We start from the raw sequence: 20,748 nt of genomic DNA on the forward strand, positions 1-20,748 counted from the left end.
AACTGCTACCAAAGGTCAGCAGTTGAAATCCACCAGCTGCTCCTTGGAAACCTTATGGGGCAGTTCTACTCTGCCCTATAGTGTTGTTACGAGTTGGAATCGACTCGACAGCAATGGGTATACACTTCCCAGAGCGTACCTGTTAACCCGTTGCCGTTGAGTTGACATAGCATAGGTAGTTACAATTGTTTCACTGTTATAATTATTTTAATATTTGTATTATATTTTTTCATTCTTATTTACTGACTATATCTTAAGAGATCGTCTCTTTCTTTGTAATAATTTCTGAAGATATATTCAGCTAATAAAGTGAGTAAAAATTAAAGCACAAATTTTCATAACAGTGGGGAAAAAAAAAAAGATTTGTGAAGAGGGGTGGTTTTGTACCAGCAAATATTAAGTAGCAAAAGATGCAGTCGCTCAAAGCAGCCTGTAAAAACAATATTAATTACTGTCTGATAATAATTTCATTGAATTAATATTTGCATACACTAATAGAAATGGCCATAATATTGGCATATAAAGGTATATGATTGCAATGCATATAAAAGGTCAAGTTTTAACAATCTAGCCTTATAGAAGCTCATAGTTATGAGTATATTTTTAACATGTCCTAGGCTTCAGCATAGTTGAGAGGAAAACAACTTAACTACATCATTGGACAAAGTTTTCTTTCTCTAAAATTACATATTCCATGGAGAAAAACTTAAAAATAAAGTGATCTATACGAAATATTATCAAAAATAACCAAAAGTCTGTTTGATGTAGCAGTTGAGTTAAATTTACTTCACAATTTTCAAAGTGTGATAATTTCCTGTTAAAATCTTAGGTGAAACTTTGTCTAGAAATGTGGGTTTTGTTTTTTTTTCCTTCTGTTTTCAGAATCCTCTATATACTTGAGTTGGAATCAACTTGACAGCAACGAGTTTGGTTTGGTTTTTCTACACACTCAAAAGCAGCCTGAAGGAAGCAGGTTTTTAAAATGCCCCTATAGGGTAACTAAAGGATAATTCGAATTCATTATCTTAGTACCTTTTAATATTCCAGTCATCACTGGCTTTGTCATCATAGACGTACAGCCTCCTCCTTAGAAGCACCACATGGCCATCAGGCTAACATCAGGTAAGTGCAATTTTATCATATCTGTTTTTATTTGAATTCATTTAATGATCTATTTTAAATGTAATAAAGTAGGCAAAAGTTTTAGCATAAATATACGATTAATTCAAAGCGAGTAACTGAGACATCCATTCTTATAACTTGGAGACAAAAGCAAAGTTCACATGTGTTTGAAGATTTTTTATAAAAGGCTCAAATTATTGTCCTTAGATAATTAAACAAGTGCATAAAAATACAAACAGTAAACTTTATTCATGAATCAAGCCTAAAGTGAAATCGTAAAATAAAAAATCTTGAAAATGAATCATTTATCCAGAATTTTCTTACGGTTTTAGGTCTTCTAAAAATATTACATACTATTAAAATTTTTTTTATGTATAATGTTATTAAAAAAATGAGTATAATGTTATTATGCACAGAATGAATTCAGGTAAATGATACATGACCAAGCATCATCTCTCATATACTTCTTGACTGTGCTGAATAGGCAGAAAGATTGTAATAAGGTAATACCTGTAAGACTTTCTCTTAAAAAAATGTGATGACCTTGTTTGTTAGTCTTGTTTTCCGGGACAACTATTTCAATCATTCTGGGTATTCTTGTGGTATCATAAATTTTGCTGAGTTTTCATGTATATGGGTTTTTTCATACACAATCACATAAAATCCATTGGCTCCGACAGTCTTAAACCTTTCACATTTTCTCCATTTCTATCTCTGTAGATTCCCTGTTGCCTCCATGGAGATTCATTGCTGAGGTCCTGGGAATTATCCTTCTTAAATTAATGTTCATAGTGATTATCGTAAGATTTATCAATATTCCTGGTACGTAAGTCTATGAGAGAACGAACATAAGAAAACTGTGCCAATAGAATAAGGATCTGAAAATCTCTTTACTCTTAATATTACATCAAATCATTCTCTCTTTTTTATGTGAGCATTTAATAACCTTAAGCTTAGTAAATATAAAAAAAAACCTTATAATGTGGAATTATTATGGAAGGGGTATTCTAAATCAATAAAAATTATCAATGATATTATAAAAAACATTTTCATTGCTTCCATGTAAATGCTGAAAAAAGATCTGATATACTATCCTGAGGCTTTGTTTTAACAGACAGATAAAATAGTTATAAATAAGAGATGAATGAAGAAAAGGTTAAGCCATAATCTGGAGTCTGATAGAAGAGTTGTTTTGGTTGTGGTTGCTGTTTGTTTATATTAGGTTGTAACGACTTTTACTACTAGCTTTTCTTGGTTTAAAAAAATCTTAACATTTACCAGTATTAATATAGACACTGAAGGAACTAGTACAAATTCAAAATAAAAGTCATAATTATGGTTGTACAATTATAATCATGCTGAGTTACTTTCATTCCTATAGAAACTTTAATCCTGGAGCAAAAAAATTCCCTTATAATAAGAACTGAGAAAGGTAGGTGATATCTCTAAAAGTTTTTTTCTTTTTTGTGGTTTCAACATATTCTGCTTGTCTCTAGAAATAAAAAGAGATTGTTAGGAAAATTACCTAACAGAGAATGAATGATGTATTTTCACAAATGGTCAGTATCTGAAGTTTAAAGCTTGTAATTGATGAAAAGAAGTATAAATAATTTTTTTTAAATCAATAAAACCAAAAAATCCAAACCTGTTGCCATCAAGTCAATTCCAAGTCATAGTGACCCTATAGGACAGAGTAGAACTGTCCCACAGAGTTTCTAAGGGGGCGCCTGATGGATTCAAACTGCCGACATTTTGACTAGCAGCCATAGACCTTAACCACCACGCCACCAGGGTTTCCTTTTAAGCAATATACCTAGTGGCTTAAATCCGAAGATGCTATGATATGCTACACCACTGTATATTTCTAATTTTGTTCTGGTTAAATGGTGTTGTTACTTTATTCTGGACTTTTTTTTTTAAGCATTTGAAAATTCACTTATGTGTACCACTAGTGGAATAAGATTTAGATAAATATATATTTTTTTATTTTCACTTGTGTGTGTTTGAGTGTATCTGTATACATAAGCAAGTGTGTTCATGTTTATTCTCATGAGTAAATGCCAATAAATTTCTATTTTAAAAAGCAATTTGCTTTTAAATATTAAGTCATGTTATTTTTGTAGTAACGTGTTCGTTGCTCAAAGATTGGTTTACCTACAACATTTTTTTTTCTCTCAGAAATGTCTATCAGAAAATAAAGAAGAAAAATATACTCATGTAAGGTGGGAATTGGAAAAGAAGTACTATGACACAAAAATAAGATAAAATAATATAGACGATGTTACGGATAGAATTGTGCCTCCCCAAAATATGTCGTAAATCCTAACCTCTATGCCTACAGTTATAATCCCACTTGGGAATGAATGAGTCGTCTGTTATCTTAATGGAGCGTGATTAATGTAGGGTGTATTTTGAACCGATCTCTTCTGAGATATAAAAGAAATTAAACAAGCAAGCAGAGAAGCAGAGGCGGGGGAAGAAAAATGGCAAGGCATGTGAGGATCTCCCAGGAGCAGAAGCTCAAAAGAGATAAGGACCTTCTGCAGAGTTGACAGAGAGAGGAAGCCTTCCCCTAGAGCAAGCACTCTGAATTTGGACTTCAAGCTGCCTAACTGTGGGAAGGAGCCCTAGTGGTGTAGTGGTTAAGAGCTTGGCTGCTAACCAAAATGTTGGCAGTTCAAATTCACCAGCCGCTCCTTCGAAAACTATGGGGCAGTCCTACTCTGTCCTATGGGGTCACTCTGAGTCAGATTTGACTCTATGGCACCTAACAACAACCTTTAGAAAGCAATTTTTTGTTTGCTAGAGACGCTCACGTGTGGTATTTCCATTATAGCAGCAGTAGATAGCAAAGACCGAAGATACAGGTCAATTTGACTTCATTAAATTTTTTTAAAACTTCACTGAGGTGGAAAGAAAAGTCAAATATATCAGCAAAGTCAAAGATGAACCCTACTTGAGAGAAAACATTTAAATGGGTATAATAACAAAAGATGAATATGCAGAACATGGAAATATAACACTCAAATCAATAATAAAAAAAGAGAAAATAAATAATAACCCACAATGTGAGGATGGGGGAAATGGCTATAAATGAAAAAAAAATCACAAAATTTGAAATGCAAAATATAATAAGTGAAAAGATGCTCACTTTCACTGACAATTAGGAAATATTTTTGTTATATAGTGACAAATCATTTCAAATCTAATAGGTTGGTATAGATTGAAAATCTGAAAATTTAATAATGTTAGCAAAAGGTGTAGATAAAAAGTAGACTTATGTACTGTTGGTAAAATTTTAATAATGGTAAAATCAAACATAAGCCTTTTTTTTTTTTACATATTATCCTTCTGTATGAATTATCATTATGTATGTTAAGGAGTGTCTTTCTGAGAGTCATAAGAAGGCATGTGGAAAGATATTCATTATAGAATTCTTTGACATTAAAAAAATTAAAAATATTAACTATAAATATAAGTACATGGGTAATTTGTGGTATATCCATAGAATGATATTTTATATAAATATAAACATTATTGACCTAACTTCCTCAGCATGTATAATTCCTGCAAAAGTAATATTGAGTGAGAAAGATATTTATATCCCTCAAAAATTAATAAATATGCAAAATAATATCTTTGTACATCTATACACACATATCTCTCTGTGTTTATACTATATACATATAAAGAATATAAATATGATGTACAAATATGTAAATGACTATAGAGAGTATTTTTGTATATATATATACATTTTTTCCAAAGCTTTCTAAGGAGACTGAAATAATTTATTGAACAATACCAGTTAGTTTTTGAAAATGGATAAATACCATAAGAGGTATTATTTTATTCATCTAGTACTGCTATAATAGAAATATCACAAGTGGAAGGCTTTAAGAAAGAGAAATTTATTTTCTCACAGTCTACTAGGTTACAAGTCCAAATTCACGGTGTCAGCTCCAGGGGAAGACTTTCTCTCTGTTCTCTCTGGAGGAAGGACCTTGTCCTCAATCTTCCTCTGGTCATAAGTTTCTCAGGCTCAGGGACCCTGGGTCCAAAGGACACGCTGTGCTTCTGGTGCTGCTTTCTTGGTAGTATGGTGTCCCCAGCTCTCTGCTTGCTTCCCTTTCCTTTTATCTCTTGAGAGATAAAAGGTGGTGCAGGCCACACCCCAGGGAAATTCCCTTTACCTTGGATCAGGGAGGTGACCTGAGTAAGGGTGGTGTTACAATCCCCCCCTAATCCTCTCAACATAAAATTACAATCACAAAATGGAGGGCAACCACACAATACTGGGAGTCATGGTCTAACCATGTTGACACATATTTTCGGGGGGACAAAATTCAATCCATGTCAGGTATTAAAATTTGGCGCATTATGCTGTTGAAACATTTTTCACAGACTTTCATTACCTTATTAATTTTTGATAAAGTCATTTTTATTCCACATTATTCTAGTTCAAAATAACACACCAAATTTCAAATTAGGAAACTAAAATTATTATGGTTTATTTATAGCATAATAATCTTTATAAGCTGTTGTTAGGTGCTGTCAACTCATAGTGACCGTATGTACAACAGACCAGAACACTGCCCATTCTTGTGCCATCCTTACAATCACTGTTATGCTTGAGCCTGTTGTTGCAGCCACCGTGTCAATGCATCTCGTAGAAGGTCTTCCTCTTTTTCTCTGACCCTCTGCTTTACCAAACATGATGTCCTCCAGACACTGGTCCTTCCTGTTAATATGCCCAAAGAACATGAGATCAAGTATCGCCATCCTCACTTCCAAGGAGCATTCTGGCTGTACTTCTTCCAAGACAGACTTGTTCATTCTTTTGGCAGTCTGTGGTATGTTCAATATTCTTTGCCAACACCAGAATTCAAAAGCATCAACTTTTCTTGCACCTTCTTTATTCATTGTGCAGCTTTCCCATTCACATGAGACGATTGAAAATATTATGGCTTAGGTCAGGTGCACCTTAGTCCTCAAAGTGACATCTTTGCTTTTCAACACTGTAAAGGGATCTTTTGCAGCAGATTTACCCAATGCAATACTTTGTTTGATTTCTTGATTGCTGTTTCCATGAGTGTTAATTGTGTATCCAAGTACAATGAAATCCTTGACAACTGCAATATTTTCTGTTTATCATGATATTGCTTATTGGTTCAGTTGTGAGAATTTTTGTTTTCTTTATATTGAGGTGTAATCCATACTGAAGGCTGTGGTCTTTGATCTATATCAGTAAGTGCTTCAAGACCTCTTCACTTTCAGCAAGCAAAGTTGTGTCATCTGCATATCTCAGGTTGTTAGTGAGTCTTTCACCAATCTTTATGCCATGTTCTTCATATAGTCCAGCTTCTTGGATTATTTGCCCAGCGTACAGATTAAATAAGTATGGTGAAAGGCTTGACTCACACCTTTCTTGATTTTATACCATGCAGTATCCCCTAGTCCTGTTTGAGTGACTGTCTCTTGGTCTACGTACAGGTGCCACATATGCACAATTAAGTGTTCTGGAATTCTCATTCTTTCCATTGTTATCCATAATTTGCTATGATCCTTTGCATAGCAGTCGAATGCCTTTGCATAGTTAAGAAAACAAAAGTAAACATAATCCTGGTATCCTCCACTTTCGTCTAGAATCCATCTGACCTCAGCAATGGTATTCTTTTTCCCACGACCTCTTTGGAATCTGGCTTGAATGTCTGGCAGTTCCCTGTTGAATGTACTGCTGCAACTGATTTTGAATGATCTTCAGCAAAATCTTACTTGCTTGTGATATTAATGATTTTGTTTGATAATTTCTGCATTCCGTTGGATGACTTTTTTTTGGAATGGGCACACATATTGCTCTGTCCCATTTGGTTGGCCAGGTAGCTGCCTTCCAAATTTCTTGGCGTAGAAGAGTGAATGCTTCCAACGCTGCATCCATTTATTGAAACATCTCAATTGGTATTCCATCAGTTCCTGGAGCTTTGTTTTTCGCCAATGCCTTCAGTGCATCTTGGACTTCTTCCTTCAATACCATCGGTTCTTGATCATATGCTACTTGCTGAAATGGCTGAATGTAAACCAGGTCTTTTTGGTACAATAACTGTGTATTCCTTCCATCTTCTTCTAAGGTTTACTGTGTCATTCAATTTTTTGCTCATGTAATCCTTCAAAATTGCTACTCAATGGTTGTTTTTTTCTTCAGTTGTTTCAGCTTGAGAAATACTGAGCGTGTTCTTCCCTTTCATTTTCTAACTGCAGGTCTTTGTACATTTCATTATAATACTTTACTTTCTTTTCTTGAACCTCCCCTTTGAAATCTTCTGTTCATCTCTTTTACTTCATTATTTATTCCATTCATGTTAGCTATTCTAGGTTCAAGAGCAAGTTTCAGAGTCTCCTCTGACATCCATTTTTGTCTTTTCTTTCTTTCCTGTCTTTTTAGTGATCCTTTGCTTGCTTCAGAGCCCTAGTAGTGCCGTGGTTAAGAGCTCATCTGCTAACCAAAAGGTCGGCAGTTCAAATCCACCAGCCACTTCTTGGAAACCCTATGGGAAGTTCTACTCTGATATAGGGTAGCTATGAGTTGGGATTGACTAGATGGCAATGGAATTTCTTTTTTCTTTTTTTTTTGCTTTTATCATATATGATGTCTTGATGTCATCCCTCAACTCATCTGGTCCTCTATCATTAGTGTTCAATTTGTCAAATCTATTCTTGACATGGTCTCCAAATCCAGGTGGGATATACTCAAGGTTGTATTTTTGTTCTTATGGATTTGTTTTAATTTTCTTCAGTTTCAACTTAAACTTACATAGGAGCAGTTGATTGTCTTGTCAACTCCTGGCCTTGTTCTGACTGATGATATTGCACTTTTCCATCATCGCTTTCCACAGAGGTAGTTGATTTGATTCCTGTGTTTTCCATCCAGTGAGATCCATGTGTATAGTTGCCATTTATGTTGTTGAAAAAATATATTTGACGTCAAGAAGTTGTTGGTCTTGCAAAATTCTATCGTGCAATCTCTGGTGTCTTTCTATCACCAAAGCTGTATTTTCCAACTACAGATCCTTCTTCTTTGTTTCCAACATTTGCATTCTAATTGCCAATAATTATCCACGCATCTTAATTGCATGTTTGATCAATTTCAGACTACAGAAGTTGGTAAATATCTTCAGTTTTGTCATCTTTGGCATTAGTGGTTGGGGTGTAAATTTGAATAATAGCCATAGTAATTGGTCCTCCTTGTACTATACTATCATTGACAGTGTTGTACTTCAGGATAAATCTTGAAATATTCTTTTTGACTACGAATGCAATGCCTCTTCAATTTGTCATTCCAGGCATAGTAGACCTATGGTTGTCTGATTCAAAATGGCCAAAATCAGTGCATTTCAGAGCACCAATGCCTAGGATATTGATCTTTATGCCTTCCATGTCATTTTGACTACATCCAGGTTTCATTGATTCATACTTTGTACATTCCAGGTTCTGATTATTAGTGGATGTTTGTAGCTGTTTCTTCTTCGAGTCTTGTCGCATCAATGAGAGAAGGTCCCGAAAGCTTGATTCTATCCATGCCATTAACGTCAATTCTGTTTTGAGAAGGCATTTCTTCCCCAGTCGTATTTTGAGTGCCTTCCAACCTGAGGGGGCTCATCTTCTGGTAGTATATCAGATAATGTTCTGCTGCCATTCCTAAGGTTTTCACTGGCTAATTTTCTCAGAAGTAGACTGTCAGTTGCTTCTTCCTATTCTGTCTTAGTCTGGAAGGAAGCTCTGCTGAAACCTTTTCATCAGAGGAGACCCTGCCTGTATTTGAAATACATGTGGCATAGCTTCCAGCATCACAGCAACATGCAAGCCCCCACAGTAAGACAAACTGACAGATGACTGGTGGATATTTATAAGAACTACTGTAATTTTTTTGGTTATTATAATTCTTCTCTGATAATAAGAATCAAGAAAGATATGTAATGATTTTTTTAAGGTTCTGATAGTAATACAGATTATATTTTGTCTCTACATTAAAAAAAAGTACAGGTTGTATTTTGTCTCTACATTAAAAAAAAATTTTTTTTCTACATTAGGGTATGCAAAATGATAATAGACTTTTATAAACTATAAAATTGAGCAATAAATGTTTATAAATAAAGATTATATAAAGAGATTCCTTCTTGTTTAACAATAAGACAAAATATTCTTTTAAAAGTTATAAGTTATTATATATATATGCCCACCAAAACAAAATAAAGGCAGTACATGTACATTTTCTTTGTTTGCCTTACCTGGGCACATAATTTAGGAGTTGAAATGCTAACTTTCTGTGCATATATATATGGCACTGTGTGTTTTGTTTTACATGTACCAGTGTGTGGAGGTGCATATGTTGATTGTGTACATATTTGTTTGTATCTGTGCAAATATGTCAATTAATATTTATTTGTCATTTCAAATCATTTTGGTAGTAATTCAAATCTTTCTTAGGACATTGTCATCATTGTCCAAAGGCCTGGTTTATGTATTCCAACGGCTGTTATTACATTAGTAGTGAAAGAAAATCATGGAGTGAGTCGGATGGCCTGTGCTTCCAATGCATCTAATCTGCTTCACAGAGATAATGAAGAAGACATGGTAAGATTTTTAAGTTATTCAAACATTTTATTGAAAGCTTATTTCAGTCAATATTATGTTTGTAGGACTCATGCATATTTTAGTATATAATATTCCTTTGTTTGGTTTTACAATATTTTATTTATTTTGTCAGGCTATTAATGTACATTTGCTTATTTAGTACTGTTTCTCATGGAAAACAATACTTGTGTAAGTCCTTTTCTTCTAAAATAAACTTTGCTATTTTTATCTTATCATATGTAAAATAAATAAATAAATAAAATAAACACATAATTGTTCAGATTGATAAGAAAGTGATTATAACCCTTTGCCATCAAGTTGATTCCAATTAATAGTTACCCTCAAACGTACTTCTATGGTTTCCAAGGCTGTAAATTTTTTATGGAAGCAGATTGCCAATTATTTCTCCCACAGAGCAGGATAGGGTGTTCTATCTGCTGACCTTTCGATTATAAGCCTAGAGCTTAGCCACTGAGCCACCAGGAATTCTAGAGGAGTGCATGACCCATGTACTTAAAAAATACTTGGTCTCTTAGTAAACAGCCCTGGTGGTGCAGTGTTTAAGCACTGCACTGCTATACAAAATGTCAACAATTCAGCCTTACCCTGAAAGAAGATCTAGCAGTCTGCTTCTACATGAACCACCGTCCCCACCAGTCTGAGCCCAGAATTAAATGGTGCCAGGCTACCACCACCAGCTACTCTGAAAGGGATCACAATAGAGAGTTCCGGACAGAGCAGGACAGAAATGTAGAACAAAATTCAAATTCACAGAAAAAGACCAGATTTACTGGTCTGACAGAGACTGGAGGAACCCCTGAGACTGTGGCCTCAGGACACTGTGCTAACTCAGAACTGAAGCCACTCCTGAAGTCCTCCTTTCAGCCAAAGATCAATCATTGCCATTGAGTTGATTGTGAGTCACAGCAACCCTATAAAACAAACAATAACACACGTGAGGAATGTGTTTCTTAGTTCAATCAAGTATATGAGACCAAATGGACAACACTTGCACAAAAGCAAAGACTAGAAGGCAAGAAGGGACAGGAAACCTGGACAAACGAACACAGGGTACCCAGGGTTTAAAGGAAAAGGGGAAGAGTGCTGACACACTGTGGGGATTGCAACCAATGTCAGAAAACAATTTGTGTATAAATTATTGCATGAAAAATTAATATGTGCTAAAAATGTTCATTTAAAACATAATAAAATTAATAATAATAATATTAATAACAATAATAATAATAAAAAGATTACAGACAGCCAAGAAAACCTGTGGAACTCAGTTCCAGTCTGTAAAATGTGAGGTTTCCATGAATCAGAATCGATTCCAAGGCAACAAATTTGATGTTTTTTTTTTTTAATTTATTTACAATAAGTTTAAGAAATAGACATTTCTAGTCCCTAAAAAAAAAAAAAAAAAATTTTTTTTTTTTTAGTAGCCATGTTCCTGTGTCTGCTCTCAATACTTCTCGCTCCTCCCTAAAGCACTACTAAAGATTAGCTTTGCTTGTTTTTGAATTTTATGTAAGTGAAATCATACAGTATGCATTTTCTTTTTCGTCTGTTTCATTTCACTCCTATAACACATTCATGTAATTCATCTATATTGTTGCATTTAACTGTTTGTTAATTTTCACTTCTATATTATGTGAATATATACTGTGCATGGAAATTTGGATTACTTCTAACACTGTTCTGTTATGAATAATTATTCTCTGTACATCCTTGTGTATGTATTTAGTCCACGTATTACCTGTACGTATAGGAATTCAGCTTCAGGCTCGTAGGTATCGTACATGTCAAAATTTATAAAATTATTCTATAGTTTCCTAGTTTTTTGTGCATGTACCCATTTTATTCAATAGTACCTGAATGTGTTCCTCTATCCTCATAACCATCAAAACTTAGTAGTATGAGGAATTTTAATATTGGACATTTTTACACTTATATAGCAGTATCATGATATGAATAGTGCATTTTCCTGATTCCTGTTAGATTGAACACATTTCTATGTGCTGTTGGCATTAGGATACCTCTTTGTGAAGTGCCTATTCATGTTCCTTGTCCATTTTTCCTAAGTGGTTTTTTTTCCTTCCAATAAGTTGTTAGCATGTTTTGAATATGAGCTCTTTCTTGATTTTACGAGATTTAAATAGCTTCTTTTGAGTCTTTTGATGAACAATGTTTGTTAATGTTACCATAGTCCAATTAAGCATTTTTGTGGGTGTTACTGCTTGTTTTGGATCTATTTCAGAAATTACTACAAGTCTGTAAAGATATTCTCTTATATTTATATGTAGAAATTGTTTCTTCATTTCTTTTTTTGACCTTTTACGTTTAGATACAACAGTTCCTTGGGAATTTTTTTGTGTGTGTTTTTGATGAAGTGAGGAAGAAGTGAGGTTCATACTTTTCTACATCATTATTTTATTGATGAAGCGTAACTTATAACAAAGGTGACCTTTTCTCCACTCTTCTCTCTGCCACCTTTGTCATAAATCAATTTCATATGTGTGTCTGTGTGTGTACCTGCGTTTGATGTATTTAGGGAGACTACCGTGTCTCATTTTTCTATTTTTTTCTTGCACCAGTGTTGTTGTTAGGTGCTCTAGAGTCGGTTCCGACTCATAGCCACCCTATGCACAACAGAACGAAACACTGCCCAGTCCTGAGCCATCCTTACAATCGTTGTTATGCTTGAGCTCATTGTTGCAGCCACTGTGTCAATCCATCTCGTTGAGGGTCTTCTTTTCTGCTGACCCTGTACTCTGCCAAGCATGATGTCCTTCTCCAGGGACTGATCCTTCCTGAAAACATGTCCAAAGTATGTAAGATGCAGTCTTGCCATCCTTGCTTCTAAGGAGCATTCTGGTTGTACCTCTTCTAAGACAGATCTGTTCGTTCTTTTGGCAGTCCAGGGGATATTCAATATTCTTCGCCAACACCACAATTCAAAGGCGTCAACTCTTCTTCAGTCTTCCTTATTCATTGTCCAGCTTTCACATACATATGATGTGATTGAAAATACCATGGCTTGGGTCAGGTGCGCCTTAGTCTTCAGGGTGACATCTTTGCTCTTCAACACTTAGAAGAGGTCCTTTGCAGCAGATTGGCCGAATGCAACGCATCTTTTGGTTTCTTGACTGCTGCTTCCATGGCTGTTGATTGTGGATCCAAGGAAAATGAAATCCTTGACAACTTCAGTCTTTTCTCTGTTTATCCTGATGTTGCTCATTGGTCCAGTTGTGAGGATTTTTGTTTTCTTTATATTGAGGCGTAATCCATACTGAAGGCTGTGGTCTTTGATCTTCATTAGTAAGCGCCTCAAGTCCTCTTCACTTTCAGCAAGCAAGGTTATGTCATCTGCATAATGCAGGTTGTTAATGGGTCTTCCTCCAATCCTGATGCCCCGTTCTTCTTCATATAGTCCAGCTTCTGGGATTATTTGTTCAGCATACAGATTAAATAGGTATGGTGAAAGAATACAACCCTGATACACACCTTTCCTGACTTTAAGCCAATCAGCATTCCCTTGTTCTGTCTGATCTTGATCTATGCCTCTTGATCTATGTAAAGGTTCCTCATGAGCACAATTAAGCGTTCTGGAATTCCCATTCTTCGCAGTGTTATCCATAGTTTGATATGATCCACACAGTCAAAGCAAGTGAAAACCTATTAATGTTAAAAAAAAAAAAAATTAATGTTATGATAGTCCAATTCAGAATTTTAGTGGGTGTAAGTGCTCGTTTTGGATCTATTTCAGAAATTACTAAAAGTCTATAAAGGTATTCCCTTGTATTTATTTATAGGAATTCTTTCTTTCTTTCTTTTTTTTTTGATCACCAATTTATTAGGAATTTATTTTTTGTGATGCTGGGTTTTGGATGAAGTGAGGTAAAAGTGAAGTTTATACTTTTCTACATCATTATTTAGTTGATGAAGTGTAACTTATACCAAAGATGACTGTTTCTCCATTCTTCACTCTGCCAGGTTTGTCATAAATCAATTTCATGGGTGTGTCTACATTTGATGTATTTAGGGAGACTACCATGTTCCATTTTTCTATTTTTTTCTTGCACCCGTACCACATGGTAAATAGTACTAAAGCTTTATGTTAAGCTTTGATATTCAGTGCAACAAATCACTTCATCCCAGTCTTCTTCAGGGGTATCCTGTTACACTGGCCCTTTTAGTCCTTCTGTAAATATTTTCACAAAATCAGGAGGTGGCTTTATTGAAATTATATTTAATCAATAGATTAATTGTTCAAAATTGATATCTATATAATATTATGCTTAAACGTGCCTGTGTTGTTTTTGTGTGCCATCAAATCCATTTGACTCATAGCTATCCCACAGGGCAGAGTAGAACTGCCCCATAGGGTTTCCTTGGCTGTAATCTTTATAGGAGTATACTGCCAGGTCTTTTGTGGAGCTGTTGGTGAATCTGAACTTCTGACCTTTCAGTTAGTAGGGGAGCACTTAACCCTTGCATCACCAGGGATCCTTAGCATGCCTTAATCCTGTGTTTATGTCCTCAAAACAGTTTTATATTTTTTGGTTAAAGTCTTGGACAATTTTATTTAGTTTAACTCTGCTTATCTTTTATCTTTCTTTTTCTGATGTCATTAATATAGCACAATAAATTTATGTATATTTGTCTATTGACCTTATTTTCAGCAATCTTGCTTAATTCATTATTTTAGTCAGGGTTCCACCAGAGAAAGAGAAGCAGTAATAATGCATGATTTCTCCCTAGTTCCTTTCAATATTTTTGTGTGAGTGAATATATTTGTAACAAAACATTTGCCAATTCAACATTCTTCACGTGTATAACTTGGTGAAGTTAATTATGTTTATTGTGTTGTTTAACCATCACCATTATCCATTCTCAAATATCCTCATCACCCTAAACAGAAATTTAGTGTCCCCTGAGCATTGCGTTCCCCTGTTCCATTATCTTCCTCCTGCCTCTACACGTATAAACTACAATGAGCTTTGGTCTCTACACACTTGCCTCTGCTAGAAATTTCACAGCAATGTAATCATACGATATTTTCCTTTTCTGATTTCATTCAGCATTATGTTTTCAAAGTTCATCCATGCTGTAGCATGTTATAGGACTTCATTTCTCTTTATGGCTGAGTAATATTCCATTGTATGTATGTACCTTATTTTATTTATTCATTCATCTGTTGATGGACATTCAGTTTGTTCCCAGTTTTTTGGCTACACTGTGAATAGTGCTGCAGTGAACATTGGTATGCAAGTACCTGTTTGTGTTCCCGCTATCAATGTTTTGGGTGTGTACCTAGGAGTGGAATTGCTGGATCGGATGGTGATTCTATATTTAAATTATTGAGTAAGCAATGAAACTGTTTTCTACCTTGGCCACACCTTTTTATAATCCCACCCGCAATGGATGACATTTCTGATATTTCTACCTCCTCAACTACACCTGTTGTTATTGTTGTTTAAATCAGCACTATCTTACGGTTGTAAAGTGATAGCACATTGCAATTTTCATTTGCATTCTGTAATGACTAATGACTTTGAATATCTTTTCATGTACTTGTTGGCCATTTGTATTTTTTTTTTTGATGAAATATCTATTCAAATCCTTTGCTGATTTTCTGTTACGTTTTATTTTTTTGCCTGCCTTCCTAGCAGTTTTCCTTGCGACTGCATAGCTTTGTCCTTAGCCAGTGATTTAAGTAGAGGTCATATTCAAAGACTTCAGCTCTACAGGACTTCCTCCCCTTGTCATTTGATGTGGTGTGTGTGTGTCTGTGTGTGTGTGTATTGGGAAGTGCTCGTAAGTTTGTAGCAAGTTCTCAGGACTCCACTGGCTTTTACTTTTTAATGGGAACTTCTAGGTGTCCCTTGAAAATGTAGTATTTATTCAGTTAGCCAAGAATGTGTACAGAGCTAATGTCATCCCTTTTATTGAACTCTCATTTTTAGGATCTTTGTGTTAAATTTATGGTTGGGAAAAAAATAATTATGGCTGGTACTCTCCTCACTCCCAGGGAGACCACAAAATCAGGCTAGAGAATTTGTGGATTTTACTCATTCAATTTGCCATAGATTTCAGTAATTTGAGATGGAAATCCTATGGTTTTTTATCCCCACCTCTCACCTGCAGTCAAATCTGCCCCTTCTGGCAGTAACACTGCTGACTTTTGCAGCCTGCCCCATGCTGTAAAATCTGTAGTTGTTCTCACTGAGCTGGGGAGGGGAAGGGATTGGGAGCAGCCTGGGCAGGAAGAGTGCAGATGTGTGCAATTCTTACTTCAATATCTACCAGCTTTCCAGGAATAAATCTTTTTCAAATTATTATTGGACTTTGATCAATTTCTAGAGCCCTGAAAGTACTCTTTTGGCAATCGATTCCTTTACTCAGTCACATTAATTAACGTCTGTAACGTGTCTGGTGTGAAACACTCACTAGGTGAGCAAATTGAGGGGCTCCATACAGTAAGAAAGGATACACTTTATTTGATACAACAAAAAATTTAGTATTATAATTTATATTTGATTTCTCTTAAAATTGTTTTCTTCTAGAATTTCCTGAGGCGTTTCGGTGTCTTTACATGGATTGACTTTAGTGGCTATTCAACTTTCTCCTCCAAAGTGTGAGTTTTGAAATTCCTCTATTTTAGAACTTGAGAAAAAGCAATATATGAACAACTATAAAACTATAATTATTTAAGTCTTCATTGACAAATAGTAGAGGAAATACTCAGGTTCCCATATATAACTGTAGGTCTACATAAATTATTTAAGATTGAAATATTTATTGTATTATTAAGTTATATATTATCAATACTAATACATTATTAAAGGATAACTCCATGAATATTATTTGCATACATATTTAAATATGCATATATCTGTTCTGAAAAATAATTTTATTCTCTGTATTACAGGATGTCAATATGTCCGGAGAAGGGCAAGATTTGCACATATTTTAATATTTACAGTAACAGGATTTCTTGTGGATCCTGTTTAGAATTAAAAACATATGTTTGTAAGCACCAGGCACGATCATTTCCCTAAGTTAGGTATGATGCTATTCCCCATCTATGAACATGTATTTCTAGTTTCTTCTATAGCCATAAAATTGTTTTTTAGTACAATTTTAATTTATACAAACTTTAAAAAATTATATATATATAAAATAAGAAATTTGCCGTTTTAACATTTTTGCATGTACAATTTAGTGACATTAGTTACGTTCATCATGTTATGTATCCATCACCACTATCTGTTGCCCCATGTTCCCATCACCCTTAGCAGAAGCTCAATGTCTCCTAGACAATAACCCCCCTTTTCTCCCTTCCCTCTTGACTTCATAACCACTAATCAACTTTGATCTTTATACATTTGTCTAATCTAGATATATCATATAAGTAGGATCATATGTTTGTCTTTTTGTGACTGAATTATTTTACTTATAAGAGAGAAATATTATACATTTATTATGCTTCTGCTATTTGTTTAAATAAATTATGTATAAATTACAAATCACAAAATTATCAAGAGCTGTTATTTTCGTGTCATCAATAAAATGAATAAATTCATTCAATTTTCAAATGAGTTGGTGTCTCCTAGCCCTTGAAGTTGTTTAAAATGAGGACACACCATCCCTAGTGGTAAGGTGTGTAAATCAGAGCCCGGTTAGGAGACAGATACCAGAGAAAGTTCATGTAAATAATTATTAACTATTTGTACGGGATAGGTAACTAAGATGGGATAAAAGAAAACTATGAAGAATACCTTAATGCTGAGGGAGAACACCCAAAGAAGGAACAAACTCGATAGTTGGGGTTCAGACTTCAAAACTGTGTGGCTGCCGCTTACTGAATGGCAGAGATGTTCACTGGGATGTCCTGGGACAGACAGAACAGGTCCAAGCCAGAAGGCTGGAATTGGTGAGGATGGAATCTCAGCCAGACTGGCAAGCAGAAAGAACCCCTTACCAGAGAGCATTTGGGCAGCGGAAGGGGAACAGGAGCTATGACTGGGACTGGCAACAAAAACTTGCTGATGGCTGAATACCACGCATGTCCTGCATGCATCTAGCTGACAGCCCCAACCCCCCACCACAGGAGCAAAAGGAGAAGAAGCATCACAAATCCAGGAAGAAGAGCCCTTCCTCCTGCAGTGTCTCTCCAATGGCTTCTGCTGACAAAGCTTAACATCATGCCAGCTGCAAGGGAGAAAAGTTTATAGGATATAGCTTCACTATTATGAAACAGAGCGAAGGATAGGATAGATTTGGAGATGAGAGAGAATAAATTGTTAATTGGCACACAAAGTCACCATTGTGACACAGGACAGAATTGCAGTGTAACGGACCTTTGTATTTCCTCCACTCTCTCAGAGAATAGAACCAAGATGTATCTCCAAATTCCATTTTAGTGCAACATTGTCACTACTAAGTTCCATTTTTCGTAGAGATTGATATTTTCCTTGGGTAATGTCCAGTCTCCCTTGATAATGGTCACATGTCTGCAGTTTCCTTTACTGGACTTCAGACACTTTGGAAGGTATTTTATTCAATTCTCTATCCTCCTCCTTCTCTCACACTTTACCATCAGGCTAAGAAAAATGCTTTGATAAAAAACTTAAATGTTAAATGTTGAAGACAAAAAAGAATCAAAAGGATAAAAGTGTTTGTTTGATATAAACAGCTACTTATTTGCAAGATTCAAAATAGACTAGTAATTTATCAATCATTCAGAGACCTTTCCACCATCATTCAATTAAAAGAGGAAGGCTGCTTATCACTGACTATTATCAGCAAAATAAACCAATATATACATTTATGTCTTTATATAGACTAAAATTTCATTCCATATAATCCCTGAACTATAGCTGTATCAGATATCGAAGTTGTATAATAAGCAACCACAAGATAGCACTGACAATCAAAAAAAGAAATTAAGATTATTTTCTCATTCACCCAGTTGTTGTCTGGATGGGTTGCAGTTGTTATACGTTGGGCTTAGATGGGTTTAGCTCCAGTCCACTAATTTAGTTCAGATTTTTCTATATATGTTATTCTCAGAACAGTGGGCTCGGAATATGGGTGCACGCCCTTCTCATAGCAGAGGTCGTCAGTTCTCAGAGGGGCAAGCAGAAATGTACTTCTTCATGCCTGGGCACAGAACTCACATCTTTTCACTGTCTCACCCACAATCCTTGTCAAAACAAGTCACATGGCCAAGCCACCAGGAGTGTATTTAAATAAGAAAATGTGAAATATAAAGATTTTCAGTACTTTATGAATTTTTCTTGCTAGGTTTTTGCTACCTTTACTCCAAAATATACTGCAAGGTAGTCTTATATGGTGATGAAGAGTATCAGATGGATGCGTTTGTGAGCATTCTTTATCAAAGTTCAGGTGGGGAAGAAGCAGTATAGTGTAACGTTTAGTGACATGAGCAATGTCCGATGGAGCCAGACTACCTGGGTATAAATACTAATTCTACCCTATTAGCTATGTGCTCTAGTTACATAGTTGTTTTGAATCCATCTTCTTTCCTGTAAAACGTAATAGAAATAGTGTATTAAACCTTGGTCCCCAAACCCCCGCCCTTGCTCCGCTGACCTGTGAAGCATTCAGTTTATCCTGGAAACTTCTTTGCTTTTGGTCCAGTCCAGTTGAGCTGACCTTCCATGTATTGAGTATTGTCCTTCCCTTCACCTAAAGCAGTTCTTATCTACTAACTAATCAGTAAAAAACCCTCTCCCATCTTCCCTCCCTCCCCCTCTCGTAACCACAAAAGTGTGTGTTCTCAGTTTATACTATTTCTCAAGATCTTATAATAGTGGTCTTATACAATATTTATCCTTTTGCCTCTGACTAATTTTGCTCAGCATAATGCCTTCCAGATTCCTCCATGTTATGAAATGTTTCACAGATTCGTCACTGTTCTTTATCGATGCGTAGTATTCCATTGTGTGAATATACCACAATTTATTTACCCATTCATCTGTTGATGGACACCTTGGTTGCTTCCAGCTTTTTGCTATTGCAAACAGAGCTGCAATAAACATGGGTGCGCATATATCTGTTCGTGTGAAGGCTCTTTTTTCTCTAGGGTATATTCTGAGGAGTGGGATTTCTGCGTTGTATGGTAGTTCTATTTCTAACTGTTTAAGATAACGCCAGATAGATTTCCAAAGTGGTTGTACCAATTTACATTCCCACCAGCAGTGTCTAAGAGTTCCAATCTCTCCGCAGCCTCTCCAACATTGATTATTTTGTGTTTTTTGGATTAATGCCAGCCTTGTTGGAGTAAGATGGAATCTCATCGTAGTTTTAATTTGCATTTCTCTAATGGCTAATGATCGAGAGCATTTTCTCATGTATCTGTTGGCTGCCTGAATATCTTCTTTAGAGAAGTGTGTGTTCATATCCTTTGCCCACTTCTTGATTGGGTTGTCTGTCTTTTTGTGGTTGAGTTTTGACAGAATCATATAGATTTTAGAGATCAGGCGCTGGTCAGAGATGTCATAGCTGAAAATTCTTTCCCAGTCTGTAGGTGGTCTTTTTACTCTTTTGGTGAAGTCTTTAGATGAGCATAGGTGTTTGATTTTTAGGAGCTCCCAGTTATCTGGTTTCTCTTCGTCATTTTTGGTAATGTTTTATACTGTGTTTGTGCCTTGTATTAGGGAGCCTAAGGTTGTCCCTATTTTTTCTTCCATGATCTTTATCGTTTTAGTCTTTATGTTTAGGTCTTTGATCCACTTGGAGTTAGTTTTTGTGCATGGTGTGAGGTATGGGTCCTGTTTCATTCTTTTGCAAATGGATATCCAGTTATGCCAGCACCATTTGTTAAAAAGACTATCTTTTCCCCAATTAACTGACACTGGGCCTTTGTCAAATATCAGCTGCTCATATGTGGATGGATTTATATCTGGGTTCTCAATTCTGTTCCACTGGTCTATGTGCCTGTTGTTGTACCAGTACCAGACTGTTTTG

At 35.4% G+C, this 20,748-nt stretch overlaps 1 pseudogene; it reads left to right on the plus strand.

Annotated features, from left to right (window-relative positions):
• The first annotated feature begins 325 nt into the window (after positions 1-325).
• Positions 326-17,306, plus strand: LOC111752026 (NKG2-A/NKG2-B type II integral membrane protein-like; annotated as a pseudogene).
• The last annotated feature ends 3,442 nt before the right edge of the window (positions 17,307-20,748 follow it).

The sequence above is a fragment of the Loxodonta africana genome, chromosome 4 (assembly GCF_030014295.1).
Source record: "Loxodonta africana isolate mLoxAfr1 chromosome 4, mLoxAfr1.hap2, whole genome shotgun sequence".
Taxonomy (NCBI): domain Eukaryota; kingdom Metazoa; phylum Chordata; class Mammalia; order Proboscidea; family Elephantidae; genus Loxodonta; species Loxodonta africana.